General features: G+C 38.8%; 1 long non-coding RNA gene across 1 annotated transcript; it reads right to left on the bottom strand.

The window, feature by feature from the left end:
* Positions 1-8,262: 8,262 nt before the first annotated feature.
* On the bottom strand, positions 8,263-14,363 carry LOC137479566 (uncharacterized). Its single transcript, XR_011002345.1, has 2 exons — positions 13,959-14,363; positions 8,263-8,461 (listed from the first exon to the last, which is right to left on the bottom strand). It is a non-coding gene; the product is annotated as an uncharacterized lncRNA (long non-coding RNA).
* Positions 14,364-15,363: the final 1,000 nt, after the last annotated feature.

Here is a 15,363-nt window from a genome sequence, read left to right as displayed (position 1 = left end):
TTATGGTATATCTTTTGCTTTGTTTTATTTCAAGTAGATTTTACTAACAATTCATAGGAAAAGAAAATGGACAGCCAACCTGAGAGGATACCTTTGCAGGCTGCAGGCCAAGCAAACTCAAACAGCTCACGTTAGACATTAAGTTAGAATAGATATGATATTTTTGAAAAAAAAAAATCCCCCTTCCCCCTTCTTTCCCTTCTTTCTTCCCAACCCCCCCCCCCACCCCCCATGCTACTAGATATATTTTTGCACTTAAAATTTCACCCTCCTTTGACTTTCTTGAATGGTGAAAGTTTACACCCAGGTCAGCATGAAGCACTATAACAGACGGTGGTTTCCAGTGGAATTTTAGATTTCAAGGTATTGCAGTTAAAAAAAAATATCCCAACAGAGCAAGTGTAGTTTCTGCCTGACATCTCAAAGAGCTATAATCTAGGAAACACCCTGAAAATGTTCATCTGCTCGATAATACAAGTGCTGAGTAAAAATGTATTTCCACTAGCTCTGTGATACACATCAAGAAACATTGTTAATAGGTATGATTGAAAAATCAAGAATTTGTAAATACAATGCTAGCATACAGCACTCGAGGTATTTTTTCCTATTTATAAAAAGTGTTTAATTATTCAGGTTTGGATTTTCCTTGTTGCATTTTATGCTTTATTGGCATGTGAGGTTTAGGAAGTGGGGTTATAGTACAGGTGGTTACAAATCTAATGTGAGTATCTGTGTTTGAATCAAAATAATTATATTTCACATAGGTGAGCGAAGCAGGTTATATATGCTTACAGCAATTTTTGTGTCAGTCATGTTTTTTGATCCATTTAGATTTTGTTATTTATTTTTATTTACCACTTCTGCTTGCTACAGGACTTTCACTGAGATGAATATCCCTAATATGATCATTTATAATTGTCTTTTTATTTTGTTTGAAATACTCAGGATATTTTTTAAAAACTAAAATGAAAATACTTTTAATTAATAATACTTAGTATTCTGTTGTGATATTTGTAGGAGTTGTCTCTAGGTATGTTTGGTCAATATACAATGTGGTTCATACTTCCACAGACATTTTTAATCATACAGCAAATTGTTGAATGTTCCTATAAGGAGCAGTGGACAAAGGCTACCAGGAAGGGTGACTACATTAAACTGGCAAAACACATGAGGGCTGAAATAAGGGACTGAACCAAACCACACTGAAATCAATGGGAGACTCAATTGAGTTGGAACAGGCTCAGTGTAAACCACTGTACAGGTATGGCACTTCTCATCTCTTTCCAGTTTTGGTTTGGTTTATAGTGTGTTGTTTACAGGTAACATTCTAGATTAAAATTATTTACAGATAACATTCTGGATTAAAATGTATTGATTTATGTCTGGCATAAAAAGGTCTGTGTTTGGATGCAAGTGCAGATAAGAAACCTGGACTGGTATTGCAGAGCTGATAGAAATGACATGCAAATCACCATATCCAAGCAAACGTTGATTTCAGGATATTTCTTAAACTATTGTTCTTTTAGACAAACGTGCTTCTGTAGGAATGCAGTAACTATAGAAGAGATTTGGTCAGTTCCTTTCCGGCAAAGTTTTTTTTCAGCCACATGACTAAAAGTTGAAAATTGCCCAGATTACCATAGCTATATTTTTCTTTGCCAAGGAGTAACAGCAACGGGGGACCCCTCCTCTCTCCCGCTGCTCTCTCAGCCTTAGCATGGTCCTGCAAATATAACATAATAATTAATTCACTGCTAATATTGGAACTTGACTGTGAAAAACTGTTTTCTGCTAGGAGAATTCAATGCAGTAAACACTGCTACAGCAAATGGAGTGTTTCTGTTGGGATATGCTATAAATGGTGTTTAGTCGGCTCCCACTGGAGCCATAAGTTTAGGATCAGATCCTGCTTAATATCATATTTCTCCTTCTCATGATACTTATTGACTGTAGCAAAAAGCACAGCTATTTAAAAAACCCTGCCCCTTAAAAAATATATGGACCTGCTTATCTAGAAAATCTCGGTTATCTTGGTATCAAGGAATTTTTAATTTTCTGTGCACATTTGCAAAGGACTTAGAGACCCCTTTACAAACTTAGCCTCATACTTAGATACTCTCTCCTTTTTAGTTCCATTGTGTACTGAAGAATAGCTCATTTAATTAAAAAATCCTAACAGCATGAAATTGTGGAGTGTTGTCAGTAGTTGCAGAGAAAGGGCCAAATTCTTGTTTTCTTATTCTGGTGAAATTTCCAATCGGTGTTATGTTCTTTATGAAGCTTGGACATATACTTTAGGACCCAACCAGTAATAAAGAAAATTGTTTTACTCTTGCTTAAGCACTTTCCTGCTGGCTGATGGTAGCAATCAGAAAACTGCATGCTCCTAGTTTTTCTTGTCATAAACTAGGAAGTGTTAAGATGAAATCCTAAATGTTTCAAAAAGCTGTAAACAACTCACTTCTGATATGAATCTGTGCAGGAACAATCTGTCCATCCTCTTCCAAGAAGGACTTTAAGTTAAACTATGGGATAAGTTCTGCAGCATTTTAACTTTTGCCCAGCCAAAGCTGTCATTAGTTAAAATATTATTTCTACCTGTAAAAGTAAAAATGAAAGGGTTTTACAATGCAGATCCATTTATACTCTGTAGGTCTAGTAAAAAAATACAGTTTTCCCTCTGCCATGCCCAAATAGACAATGACCCTATTTTCAAGTTCTGCTCAATAAGTGTGTTAAATGCAGAAAGTATTTTGAGTAAATGTCATGCAGCTGTTTGGTCACTTGCAATTCCCGTGGTGTCGTGTCTGCCTGTGTTCTGTGTACTGCTATAGATACTGCAAGTGGACACTGCTATTTCTGATACATCTTGTCAGATTTCCTATAAGTCTACAAGTTTTGTTCCAAGTAGATGAAAATAATGAAACATTATAAATATTAGATGGTCTTGCTGCAGTGTGTGATGCCCTAAATCTCTGGAGGTTTACAAAGAGACAGTGACAACACGAATGCAATTACACATTATACCACTTTATGAGCTAATTCTATAAAGCAGCATCTCAGCTGTGCACTGACAATAATTTTTCACGTCGACTTTTGGAATGTCCCATGGAACCTTTTAATAGATTAATTATATGCTCATCCCAAAATAAATTTGCACATGGCCACAATTAAATAGAAGGCCTGCCACTGCTTCAGGAGTTTTTCCTGTGAAGGAGCTCAGGACAGAACCAGTTGTTTCAGGGCTCAAATAAAAAAGCTGAAATACTGTGATAATCTGCTGGGACACTCTGCTCTGGCTGTGCACCACCACTGTATGTGCCCCTGCAAAGCCTTTGCACCATCCACTGGTCTCTAAAGATTCTAGGCTGGTGAAGGAGAAATATTTCTTCTCTGTTGGTTCAACAGGTGACTTTGAAATGACCTATGAATTCTTTCACTTTTGTCAAGCTGAGATCAATAGCTAGCGTCATTCTAGGAAAATACATGTAGGTATTTTCTCAAGGCATGCTAATTTAAAAAATAAGATCTGGAAAAACACTTGTAGTGTTAGAGGATTCAAAGACTACTCAGAAAAAAAACAACTTTGGAATTGTTATAGCAGCTGCTATAATCTATTATGTAAATCATCTGGGAATTAAACCAAAATATTTTGCGAGATAGTTTTTGTCAAATAATAAATATGCTATCATTTAGACTTAATGTTTTTCCAGAGGTGTTATTGTTATGTGATGAAAGTGAAACCCTATTTTGACTGATGAGGATTTAATATTTATTTATAGCTGTGCCAATGATAACACCCGTATATCTGTTCAAGAGAACATATGGTTCTCAAAATTGGGTGTTGGAATTAGCATTGTTGATCCATACCAAGTTATATTTGTCTTCTAGGTGTCACCTACATATTCTCACCAAATTTAATCAGAGACACTAAAAGATAAAATATGTGAAAAGAAACTCTGAAAGGCATAGGTGCCTTTGGCCACATTCTTACTTATTTTAATGTTCACTTATAACACCGTAAACCTCTCTGCAGAAACTTGATGGTTACTTTTCATTGTCTGAGTGTTGTAAACTGGCTTTTATAAGAACAAGTATCAGGGCCTTTAATTAATTTTACCCTTCTGTGAAGGGGTGCTGTAGGGACATGTCAGATCATCAGCCTGTTGACTAAAGTACAGTGTGATTTCACTAATGACTTGGATGCATACTGCAGATTACTACATTTTGCAAATTAGTGAGTAATCAAACACCATAAAAATCAAGGATACTGCATAATGAAATATACTTTATTCATTTATTTTTACAACCATATATTAGTTTTAATTATTTGTGTTAGCAATTCACTGGATGCTGGAACATGGAGCTATAGAATGTGTTTCTTCTAAAAATTAAATTTGAATATCCAAAGCCCCTGTTGTAGCACTCTGATATGCAATATTTTGTAAGAACATGGGTGAGCTTCTCTTCCTTGAGTGGGGAGCCTTGTTTAAGTGATAATCCCTAAGAAGGACCTGAATTTTCAGGGCCAGCCTGATCCATCCTGGTGAAGATGGGGAGGACTGGCTATCACCTTGGGAAGGTCACTGCAGCTGGGCTTGTTGTTCTCCTTTGTCTTTCAAAGAGCTGAGGAAGAGAGAGAAACTCATGTTGGGCAGGGTAGAGAAGAAGCCTGACTTGAGTGTCCTTGGCCACTTACTGGAAGAAATCTCTCTCTTCTGCTCCTTTATTCCACGCCCTCCTCTTCCTTTCCTGCTCCATACATCAGGCCCAGACCATGAAGAACACCAAATTGTATGTTTTATCCCTTGTTTGTGGTGTAGTGTCTAGTGATGGATGAGGGAGTGGAAACTTCTCTATTAGGTGCCTGTAGCCATCAAGGGCGATTTAATCCTGGGCTCTCCTTTGAGATGTTCACCTTCAGCACCAGTAGCTGCCTGCTGCCCACCTGGACAGAAATCATTCCTTTCACATCTGCAGGATGAACTTTGTTTGTCTTGAGCTAGTTTGGGCCTCTGGCATGGAGAAGAACATCCCCTCAGGGTCTTAATTTCTTGCCATTCCTTTAAGAAAAGTACTGATTTTTAAAAGTGTCAAGTTAAATATTTTGTGCATGTATAAAACCTATCTGCAACGTGCATGGTTGGTTTTGTTTTTTTCCTCTGTACATTTAATTTTCTCTTCCATATACTAACTTGTTATTTGGCAGTTCCATAAACTCTCTTGTTAAAACAATTTCTCTTTTTTTTTTCCTTATATTTTAAGTTTGATCCATGAATGGCCTGTCAAGAGTTTTGTATTATTGTAAGCTGAAGTTTGGATGGTAGCAGCGACAGGCCACTAACCATAATTGTGTTGCTGTTACCACTGTAACAAATTTGTGTCATTTAGCTGTTTTGAAGCTTGGGAAGTACATAAAGACAAATGTAGTACTGATGAATATTTATTATACTGCTGTGGGATCTTAGGTTTAACCATGTTTCCCTCAATTCTGCAAAAATTTAGTGGAGTGGATTATATAAGAAAATGGGGGAGAAGTGTGAAAAACCGTGCTGCAAAAATTATTTATGAGTGTGGAAAATACTTAATTGTATATTTTTAATAAGAACAGTGTTAGGGATAGTCTTCTTGCAAAGACTTGGGTAGGAGACATGCACTTGGCCTGACCTGAAGTCAGTACACCAGTGTTGGACAAGATGCTGAGCACTGTGTGAAGTACACAGATTTTTCTCATTTGACAGTATTCAACTGAATGCAGGTTTATGCCTCAAATATCTCTGATTCTTGGTGACCTTATTAGAGAAAGGAAAGTTTCAGCCCCCTCATAGTCTCAGCAGGAACAAGCCTTTTTCTGTATCACAGTCAGGGCAAAGGAACGTTGTGTTCTCCACTGCTTCTGAGGCTGGTGGGGTATTATTAACCTACTTGACGCATGATTTTAATGTGTATAAAACATGCTAAAAATTTCAACTTATTGGCAGGACATTGAATTTTTTCTTTTTCCTTGTTTTTTCAGATAAAAATGGATATAGGCAATAGAAAATTGATAGGCATGAGTCATAATATTTCCCTTCTTTACTTCGAGGAATAATCTTTTTGAAATAGTCATGATCTAGAAATATTTTTTTTCTTACTCCTGTTGATAATATAGTGTGCATTGGAGACTTGACATAATGAATTATATTTTAGCTAATTATAGTCTTCTTAGAAGCATAGCAGCCAGTACTTATCACATATGGAGGACCTCTGTGAGAATGGATCTCGATTTTTTAATTTTCAGTTTAGTGAGAACTGCAGTTATCTAACAACCAGTGAGTCATTGCTAATGGTTGAATAAGAACCTTAAAGAAATTGTCAAGTATTACAACAAAAAGAGCACTTTTTTAATGTACTGAGTCTGACTGTCCATCAGTGTAGCTGGGGCAAACGACACTGGTCAGCATCAATGCCCTCAAGTCAAGAATGACTTAAGCTGAACAATTTTGGAGGTTTAAGCAGAGGCTAAACAGACCCTAGAGGATCTTATGACACCTGCAAACAGACACCTGAATTTCATCCATTCAAACGTAGCTCATGGTTATGCTCTTTCCCTTGGCCAGTGAGTGTGTGTGAAATATGACCATGTCTGAATAAGAAAACCTCAGACATTTACATAAGAACATCTCTCAAGGTCATAAACTATGTGTGCTAAAGACAAAAGGATATTAATTTGACCATAATTTGTGTGAGAGCTTTCAGCAAGGCAGTGGAATGCATATTTTTAAGACTTTTTTTCTCTAGTAATTTAATTCCTCAGGAAATGCTGCCATTAATATTTTATTTTGAGCACTGGGGCGCTAATGGTATTATCCATGTTTCTCCTTACTCGTGACAGTACACTCAACACCAAACACTTGTTCCAGTAACATATTTATGCCCTGGTACCCATAAAGTCTTCTTTTTCTTTCTATCTCTTTTTTTTCTCCCCAATGCCCCTCACTTATAAAAAACACCCAATGTTTAGAAAGGCTGGAAAAATAACGAGATGGGGTTCATATGAAAAACTGTGATTTTTCCAAGTGAAATTAGAAACAGGGTCTCTTTAACATGGAAATTTGATTTCTGTACAATTTGAGGACTCATTTCTGCAACTGTCACATATGTAAAATTTCCAGTGAAGTCAAAGAAGCCTTTGAATACAAAGAAACAGCACAATCAAGCTCTGAATATATATATATATATTCCATATGCTTTTCTCTCTCCCCCAGTCATGTACATGCTATAATAATTTCATCCAGATAAAACTGTCATCATTTTAATTTTTACAGTCCTTAAGCTGTTTAAAAAATAAAATTAATAAAAACAATTTCTGAGAAGAAGAACTCCTCTTTGTGAGAGCATTTAATTAGCATCTCTATTTTTTATTTTAATTTGAAAGGGGAAATATTGCATTGTCAGGACATCCTTGAATGATATCCTAGATATTTTGTTTGTTTGGAATGGCTTGAAATCACACAACTTTACTGAATTATAACCAGATAAATATATCTATGCCTGAGGGCAGGAAGTCCTGGCAGTTGAGATGTGGGGAACATGCAGTTTGTCCATACCAGATTCTTCTGTTCCCTTTTACCAATAAATCTAGTAGAAAGCTTTGTTTTCACTCTCTGCATGATAAATAAAGTCCCTGGCTATGGTGCCATATTAGTGTTTGGTACTTTTGCTTGTAATTCCACTTATTCTCATGGAGAGATGAGACCTCTGTGAACCAAACCTCATCAGGTCAGGTTTTGTTTGGGTTACTGCCTATTCTGAAGCAGAGAAAATATCACATATTGCAAATCTTCTGGGATTGATGAATCACACCTTGGCTTCGTAAGGTCATCTGCAACAGTTATTCGAGCTGCCAGACCACCCACCTCAATTCTTGATTTTCCACAGTGTCCAGCTTTATCTTCAATTTACCCATTTTTACATTCCCCTCCCCCTCTCCCTGATCTCACTTGTAAAAATCAGTTGAGAGAAGACTGTAAGAAGTCTTTTGCATGTTCATACAACTCTGTTTGGTTGAACCCTTTCGTAAACAATTTTTCTTGCATGACAGAGCATGTGCTGTGTGGCAGACATTTTTATGAGGTAGCCCAGGACAGGGCTAATCACATCACCCTGTCTCAGGTTTTGACCTTATCACTGTTGTGCACTGAGCCTAAAAATTGGACACTGGCAACCACATTGTGGGAAAATAAATGGGAAATGACATTTTAGTTAAAAAGAATAAGTAGATTTTATTTTATTGAAACAAAAGGTCATAGGACTTTTATTTATTGTTCTTGCATGAGTGTAATTAAACAGCTGCCATGTTGCCACGTCAAATGATTAAAAAAAAAAAGAAAAAAGGGACAATTTCACTTACCAGGACCCAATTCATGGTTCTGCAGCTGTTTTACATTCAGGCCTTTAATGAAGCCAGTGGAAACTCTACCTGGAAAGCAATAAGAGAATAATATTCTTATGTGAAACATCATTTATAACATCTGTAATAAAGCAGACTAAATCGTACCTCTGCCATTTGAAATCATAAATAGTATGTTAGCTTTTAAAAGCAGCCTTTGTCCTTTTGAAATCTTTTGATGTCAGGCTGCTTTAAGAAAAGCCTAAGTAGATCTCTTCTGTACAGTGGTTTGATTAAGAAAAAAAAATCATTACAGAGTCTTCAGTACATCTCTAATGAAAAGTAGTATACAACTGTGAGCCTGGTAATTCATTATCAGAATCAGAAACAGAAGAATTTGTTGATACAACCATTATTGTTTCCACAAGAAATAATAAAATAAACTATTCTAAATTGATTACTGGCACATTTTTTTAATATATGGATATATATGTGCATGCATGCAGATTGGTGACATAATATTTAATAACCTGTGTTTAAGAATGTAATTTTTCACCGATGCACTAAACCTCTTATTCATAGATATATTGGCACCTTTTACAGTGATAGCCTGACTGTGCAGAATCAGAGACAAACTCTGGCAGTACTATCAAGAATCTTTCTTAAAGCAAAGTAGAAATAGGTCCTGCAAATTCAGAAAAAACAATGTGCATTTCTGCAAATTGGAAAATAACAGTTACTTGCAAAATGCCAGGCTGCAGAGAGGGATGTGGTTTGGAGGGCAAATTTGCTGCAGCTTCCAATATAAAACCATCTGAACCCAATGTAATGCCAGAAAGCCAGATCTGAGCCACATGTGTGTGACCTGCACTGCGCCGGGCAACCTGCACACCGTGGTCAGTGCTCAGGCAGCTCTTCTGGGCTGCCTGTGCTGAGGTGCTGAGGCAGGACCTGGGAAAGGAACTCGAGAAGAAATGGTGCTTTTGGGTGTTTCCTGAGTAAACTGACTCCAGTGAAAAATTCTCAGCCTTTTCACTCTTGAGCTTTTTCATAGCTCTCAACTCTGGCACAGAGCACTCCACAGCCCAGCTCACACCGTGCCCTTCCCTGTGTCCCTGCCTCAGCCCCGGGGCAGGCGGGTCCCCTGGGTCACCCCGGTTTCTCCTGCCCACCCCTGCTCCAGCAGAAGCCCGGAGACCCTGCTGGGAAGGGGCTGCTGTGGGGAGCTCTGGATAAAGGCAGAGGCTGCTTCTGGTCGGGAGAAATGAGCAGACAAAGCTTGTCCCTGCACCTGCCAATCAATCAACCTGAGCACAGACAGTGGCCAGCCTGGAAACCCTCGACCATCACTTACACTAACAGAGTTATCTCTCCCTGATGTTGCCTCAGAGAAGCAGGTCCCAGATGTTACCTGCTTAATAATTTTCCCATTTCCCAAGGACAAAGCTCCCCGCAGCTCCTGCACCGAGGGCCGGGTGGACACCTGTGGTGGGTCCTCAGAGCTTCTCTTTGCCCTGACAGCTGACGGAGCACATTGAAATGGCTCCTTCAAGGAAGACAATTGCATTAAAGCTTGATCTTATTTTTATTTTTTCAATTTTTTATTAGGTGAAATAAAATAGGAGAAGCACAGTGCTCTAAAGCAAGTATAAATGTAATTTTGCTGCCCTTCTTTTTGTTGTGTGGATGCCACTTTCCAAAAGGCAGAGATAAATCATTTGGTCAGGATTTGTATCCCATGAGACATGAAGATTTCAGAAGTTTGAGACAGAGCCTGCACTTGTCTGCTGTGTGCATGTACCATTAGCTGCAGTGATCGATCCCCCATGACTTTGGGACAATGTTAATGTTTTCTCTTTGCTTTCAGTTTACTGTGCCCAAGGGATTTAGGACCTCTAGAGCCTAATTTTCATATCATACTTTTGGCATGGATGTTAAACACACTGTAATTGACCTCTTCTGATTTATAACAGAGTAAGTGGACTCAGATTCATTCTGAAGTAGACAAGCTTATCCACAACTTCCAGACGTTGACAATGCAATTAGTCCCTATGTGGAGAGAAAGAGAGGTGTTTCTTCAAGCCCATATTCAATTTCCACTCTCCAACCCCTCCTTGTTTTAACTTGGCCCACATGCTGGTGTGAAATGATGATAGTTGGATATCTCATTTTTTGAGCCATATGGAGAATCTGCACCCAACTCACTGATGCATAGTTGGATAAGGTGCTGGAAAAAGAGCAATTACCTCCATTACAAGCATTATAAATAATTGGTCTTAAACAAGAATATATGGAGAAAACAAAAATACTGCTATTGCATACACCTTTGCTGTCTGCAGTAGGACACAAAACAAATTTGCAACATTAATTATTTCCACCAGCTTTGAGCCTGAAATACAAATATGTCAGGTATTTAAATACTAATTTGCTTAAAAGAAATCTCTACTTTATTAAAACATCATTATGCATATTGGAAAGTTAAAAGTCAAAGCTATGTAGCTGCTGAGGTAAAATTCACATTTATAGTCCACTGAATGTGATGGAAATTGAATTTGTCAGGAAACTGATTGATATCTAGAAGTGTTTTGTTTTCAGTGACTGGCACTGCCGAGTTACAACCATCTATCATCTAACAGGTAATTAGTCAGATTTCTCATCATGAGCCTTCAATCCTGCTGTTTTATTATTGAAATACCACAAACCAGTAGGCATCTGAATGCAGATAAAGTTCTCTGTCATGGTCTTAAGGACAAAGACTACATTTTGCAACTCAACTGTAGTAAGTTTGAATAAAAGTCACTGAAATATGAGGCCTGATATTAATATATAGGGGAAAATGAGATCCAGGAAAGCATCATCAGTGTTGACTTTTTTTTTCTGCAAAAGAATATTTGAGATTAAAAGCTCCAGTGTTGTAATATAGAAAAATATGTCCCTGTACAGAAGGAGGTTGGCTGAGACAGAAAACTTTTTGGAGCTCAAGAGGATAAGGTGGAAATCAGGGTCTGTCTCTCTGAAGCACCTTGTCCCTGTCCCTCCCCGCAGTGGCAGACATCAGCTCCTCCCATGCAGCACCCCCAGGTCCTTCCTGGGCTATCCCAGAGGAGCCAGTCCTGCTCCTGCATGTGTCTGTCATTTGTCTCCAGGGAAAGCAAAGCACAGCTCACTGAGCTTGGCCCCATTTGACAGTGGGCAAGAATGGAGTTTGGGACTCAGGCTCCAGCTGACCCCAAAAGTTTGTGTTCATACAAAACCAGCTTTGTTGGGAGGTGGTTATAAACACTTCACTTATGGTTGAGTGCGTGTTTGAACCATTTGCAAGCTCCAATAAAAAAGGATAAAATAAAGTACTGATAACAGTTGTTACCTACCTGACTGTGATATAACTGCTTTTTTCTATGCATCCCTTTTCTTCTCCCCTCATCTCTTTGAATTCACTGTAGATGATATAACAGCACTGTTCACTGTAGATGATATAACAGCAGTTAAACAAACATTATTAGATAAGGAGATTAAAAAGTAAAAATAAACTGTTACCAGCGCTTCAGGAACATAAGAACAATGAACTGATTACACTACTAAATGCATTGCACTCTGGGTTCTGACTGTCTAGGTCTACAAGGAAATTGAAAATGTGTTGCTGTTCATCCTTAAAATATTGCTTTTGTAACAGAATGCAATTGCATGAACTAATATTAGTAAAAGCTTAATTAATGTTCAGTTTTGGGACTAATTGATGTAATCCAGCTGCACAATTCACTCATAGCACTGGCTTGTCGGCAACCTTGGTGGCTTCAGCCAAATCTAAATTTTTTTTAGCTTAATTCTAATTTTTTTTTTTGTGGAAGTCTGTGTTCATAATATCCCAATTCTCCATAATGTCAAGACACAACCTTCAAATTCTTAATGAATCATAAATGTTGTTATTTTCTTGAGAAATTCTACAGAACTGTTGAATATACAAATTTTATATACTTCTGTAATTCTGAGTTAGAAAGGATAATTCACCATAGCTGATAAAGTGTTCTTAGTTTATGCTACACACAAGAAAAAAATTGCTAAGAAAGCTAGCTAATCATATTAAAAAAATGTTTTGATCCAAAATGTCAAAACATGCCTAGAACAAATAAAATGTCCAATGGGTATCACTTGTTTAACAATTACAAGAATTTGACAGTAGTAGAATTTAAATCACAATGTACGTTATCAGATAACATATATGTGAATATTCTATTACAGTATTTATTTGTAATTTTCTTAAGATTATCTTGTATTGCAGAGCCAAATAATTTAGAATTATGAGTTCATTGCACATGCTTGAGCTGACATTGTCACATGTGAGCAAGAGGCTGAGACATGATTAACAGTGAAATAGTAGAGTGTGTATTAAAGAGACAGCTGAAGTGTGAAGGAAGGTAGCTCTTGTTCCACTAAGTTTGGCACAGAGGAGGACCAAAACTTGGACATTCTGAGTAACACCAGACTTTTGGGGAGAGTGAAATGGAATTTACACTTTGTGGCTGAGACCCATCTTTCAAATAAACGCTCCCTGCAGAGGGGATCAAATAACCCCTTGATGGAAAATGTAAATATGAACCTGATCATGAGCCACAGCTTTTCTTTACTCTCCTTCAGTAAAAGAGGTCTCTTTTACATAAAATTGGGATAGCTTGTGTGTTTGGGTAAACTAACCTCGTCAAGCTGTTTGTAAACAAATCCCTTATTTCTTGTGCAGTTATTCAACATTCCTGCCCTTACAATCCATCCGGAAAACAAGAACAAGTTCTTGTCTGGAGAGGATGAAGTGAGAAAAATTTGTAGATAAAGATCAGAAGCATACATGAAATCAGGGTAATTGACAAAAACACCCAAACTGGCAGAACATAAGGTGACTGTCAAAGTGTGGTGGAACATATTAGCAGTAATAAATAACCCAGAAATCTCACTTCATGGAAACAAACCAATGCAAACACTGAAGACTGCCAATACTAAACACTAATTAGATATAACTGCATTTTCAAAATGATTTAATGGGTCAGAGAGCCATTCCCTGGCACTGCCCTAGTGGACACCTGGGCAGAGGCAGTCAGCTCCCCCTTCAAGGACCCCAGGCTTTGCAAAACGCCAGTGGGGAACCAGGGGCCAGATCAGGGGAACAAGAAGAAACAAAACATCTTATGCATGGCAGACCTTGGAGAATCTGGGCCATGAAGCAATACAGAAGTTGGGATTTCTCTAGGTTATTACAGATTAACAAGGTTTTTGCAGAAACACTTCTAAGCAACAGGTCACAGGTTATGTTCGGTTTGCTGAATATTTGCAAATATGAGTTATAGACCTTGTCAATGCACTGAGCTAGTCATGTGAGATGGGAGTCTTGTGCTTCAAGCTGTACTTTGAAGCAGCTTGTACAAGTGGCTGATGTGATTGCTGACTCTGGAATTGTATGGTATAATTTAAAATAATTGATAGTGGTTCTGGCTCTGCCTTTCCTTTCATGAGCAGTTAGCAGTTTAAATTTTAAGAGCTACAGTGTACTAGCATTTTGTTTCTTGCTTTACTTTTCTGCCTTCCATCAAGCAAGTACCTAGCTGAGGGCAGGAGGCCAGGGATGGCCTCTAGTGAAATGTCAAGGCATCTTATTCTTAGGCAATCACCTTTGCACAGTTGCCACACGAACACATGGTCTCTCCTAAATGGCTGTTCACCATCATTTGCATCAATAGCAGCTCCACTGGTCTCTAAATGGAGCCTTGGGCAGCCCAGATCCTCTGCCCTCTCCTCCCATGTCCTTTGTGCCTGTGGTCTGTCTCCAGGCACTTATAATGTTCATTATTCCACAGGGCCTTCTTCTGCCTGGCACTTGACCACCAAGAGGTCTGTGAGCTCAGAGGACTTTGGCCAGTCACTGCTCAGTGTCCTACACAGGCAGCCTGGTGTCACTGGAACAGCATGGGCCACAGGGAATTATAAAAAGCAGCTACTCTGACTTCCTGCCCTCTCTTTATAGTTTGCTGCGAGGTCCTGCCACCACAGCAACCTCACGACCACCCCTGTAGAGCCATAATCTGACAGAACAGCCTGTGACAGCTCATACCCTTCAACCCCCTCTGTTTTGGCACTTTGTGGCTTGTCTCTCTCTGTATGGATGAGTAACATACTTAGAGCCTTATTTGGACAAAAGTACAGAATAAATAGCAGTGATCAAATGGGCATCTTGCAGAGGTCTGGTGGAACGAAACGTGGCAGTGGTGGAGGGTCACAGGAAAGGGTTCTTCTCGTCTCTGAGCTTTACATTCATTTTGATAGAGGCGAGATCGGTTTAGAAACGAAGGCTCAAAGCACCAAGACTTTAGAAGGACTGCTCGGAACAGATTATTTATTTTGATGTTAGTAGATTAATTAAGCTGTTGAAATCTAAAGTGAAGAGTAAATTCAGGCCTACCCTCAGCAGTAAGCATGGGCTGGCAAGTGTGTAATGGGTACTTTTCTCTCACCTTTCAATTGCAATTTGGGCTTCCTGTTTAGAGTGAGGATGAGCAAGCTGTTCCTTCAGGAGATCCAGCAGGAGCGTGCTGGTGCCAGAGCAGGACACATCTCCCAGTGCTTTGCCAGGTAAAGGCCTCTGGGTTCATCCTGCACCATCAAGGGTGTGTGGGAATGGCATCACCTGCTGGTGCAGCTCTCATTCCCCTCACATGGAGGAAAGCGGAGGGATAACCCATCGTGGAGGGACACAGGGGACATAAGGGGATGAGAAGCACTGGTTTTCTCTCCTGTGGGTTCAAAAAGCCCCGACTTTCACCCACACATCCTCCCACCTCCAGGCACCTGAAGCAAATCCTGCAAGAATGGCAAGGTTGCAAGGGGCTGAATACGTGGGGCTTAGCTAATACCCTCAGGGATAATGATAACTGACGCATTCACAGAAAGAAATTCTTTAAAGTTCAATGGTTGTAAAATGGATAATATATTAATGTTTTGGTATGTTT

Source organism: Anomalospiza imberbis, chromosome 10, assembly GCF_031753505.1.
Source record: "Anomalospiza imberbis isolate Cuckoo-Finch-1a 21T00152 chromosome 10, ASM3175350v1, whole genome shotgun sequence".
Taxonomy (NCBI): Eukaryota; Metazoa; Chordata; class Aves; order Passeriformes; family Viduidae; genus Anomalospiza; species Anomalospiza imberbis.
This window is presented reverse-complemented; position numbering and strand designations above follow the sequence as displayed.